Source organism: Suncus etruscus, chromosome 8 (genome assembly GCF_024139225.1).
Source record: "Suncus etruscus isolate mSunEtr1 chromosome 8, mSunEtr1.pri.cur, whole genome shotgun sequence".
Classification (NCBI taxonomy): Eukaryota; Metazoa; Chordata; class Mammalia; order Eulipotyphla; family Soricidae; genus Suncus; species Suncus etruscus.
Window position 1 is genome coordinate 108,567,634 of NC_064855.1, and position 2,271 is coordinate 108,569,904.

Genomic DNA, 2,271 nt, shown 5'->3' on the forward strand with positions numbered 1-2,271 from the left:
CAAACTTACATTGAAGACTGCTTATTTTGTTGATCTGTTAAGTTTGGACACTACACTTAATGCTATTACTGTTAGCTCTTAAAGACTTGAGTTGTATTAAAAATTTGATGAAACAAGATTTGTTAACTCAGAAATGGTATGTTTATATTTTCTTTGGTTAGTTGTTTTTGTTTTTGTTGTCATAACAGATTTTTGCTTTGCAAAAATGCAGGTCATCTTGTTGGAGCAAGATAGAGACACAGACAAATTCAAGATATATTTGGCATTATATCAAATGGTATACATGGTATACATTATATGATTGAAACTCGTGGTTTTCAATTTTGTAACCATGTGCTTAAATAAAGAAATTAATAAAAAATAACGATTAAATTACAATGGAATGAAACTCTCATCATAAACCTTTGCTGCAAGATTCAGGCCAAGTTACCTCATGTGTTCATAAAAGCTTTATTATGCATTAAATAGAGAAAAATATTCCTTATCCTGGCTGTTAGTGTCATTCCTACACCTTCATATTCATACCTTCTCTCTTTATTATTTATAACAAAGGTTGTGCCACTACATGTAATAATAAAATTGGTCCCAGTAAAAATACTTATTACAGCAGTATAACCTAAAAACATAACTTAATACTTATATTTAAAAGGTCTATGAATGCTCTCATTCTCATCATACTGAGAGAAGAAATCATGTCCACAAAATCATTAGGGGAAATTTCAGTGACTCTGTGTTGCTTTAAATAATATCCAGGAATGTAAATCTAAATCACTATTGAATAAAAAATCCCACACATTACTCGGATTTTCAAAAAGTAACAAATGCAAGCTGATCTTTGCTCTTAAAACACTTAGATTGAACCTAGAATAATAGACTAAGATTCAGTTAACAAGCAGCAAATGAGTAAAAATATTGGGTTCTTGCTTTTGTTGAAATAATATTGCAGTATAACATATAAGTTCCACACATACATCATTCATTGAAAAAACAATATATTTGGGTCAGAATGATAATACAGCAATAGGACATTTGCCTTGCATACAGCCAATGTGAGTCACAGCCAGGTTGAATCCCTGGATCCCATATGGTCCCTGAGTCTGCGAGGAGCAAATTCTGAGATCAGAGCCAGGAGTAATCCCTGGGTGACACCAGGTGTGGCCCAAAAGCCAAAACAACAACAACAACAACAAAACAATATATGTGTAAACTACATTAATTTATCTTTATGTTCTTTTGAGGAGATTGTTTACATTTAGTGAAATTCAGAAGATTTAGCCCGGATAGCTCAGTCGGTAGAGCATCAGACTTTTAATCTGAGGGTCCAGGGTTCAAGTCCCTGTTCGGGCATCATGTTTGGGGCCAGGAAGGTGGTGCTAGAGGTAAGGTGTCTGCCTTGCAAGTGCTAGCGTAGGACAGACAGCAGTTCGATTCCCTGGCGTCCCATATGATCCCCCCAAGCCAGGGGGGATTTCTTAGCGCATAGCCATGAGTAACCCCTGAGCGTCAAAGGGTGTGGCCCAAAAACCAAAAACCAAAAAAAAAAAAGATAAAAAAAATCAGAAGATTTAAAAATCAACCTTGTTACTTAGTGTTGGGAAGATCTTGAATTTCACAATTAAGCTAGTTTTCAAAGAACAGATACAAAGCTATAAAGAAATGGAGGAAGGGGGTAAATTTAGGACCCTCCTGATACAGCAAAAGATATCTTAGAAAAATGAATGAAAAAATATCTAATATCATTAGCCATCAAATAAACAAGCACTTTTTGAGAGATTCAATTCTGGTGCTGGGATATAGTAACAAAGTAAAAAAATAAGAAAGCAATATTCCTATAATATTCATGTAGGAAATAAATGCTTTAACTAAAATGGAGAAAAGAGGGAAAGAAAAATAGAAGCTATCATCACGAAACTATGTGTAGATGTTAATAAAATTACCAAAGGATTTACCTTAAAGTTTCCCTATTTGCCTTCAAGTAAACAATAAAGGGAAGCTATTAGTATTTCTTATTCTGAATAGACAATGAAGGCAGCTATTAGATGAACTTAGAGAAAAGATACAGGAAATCAGGCAGCCAGCTTAAAGTTTTAACCTTTATTTAGGGGCATTATACATTTTAATTCGATTAAAATATAGGTACATTCAACAGTATTATCAATACGTATCCCTTAGGGTACTTTCTTTTTCACAGGAAATTAAATGCAAGCTACAACATAAAAAATATATGTCCCTCTATTTAGATCCCACTGTGAGAGAGTCCTTAAGATGTGA

At 33.8% G+C, this 2,271-nt stretch overlaps 1 non-coding gene across 1 annotated transcript; it reads left to right on the top strand.

Annotated features, from left to right (window-relative positions):
- Positions 1–1,274: 1,274 nt before the first annotated feature.
- TRNAK-UUU (transfer RNA lysine (anticodon UUU)) lies at positions 1,275–1,347 on the top strand. Its single transcript has one exon. It is a non-coding gene; the product is annotated as a tRNA-Lys (tRNA).
- The last annotated feature ends 924 nt before the right edge of the window (positions 1,348–2,271 follow it).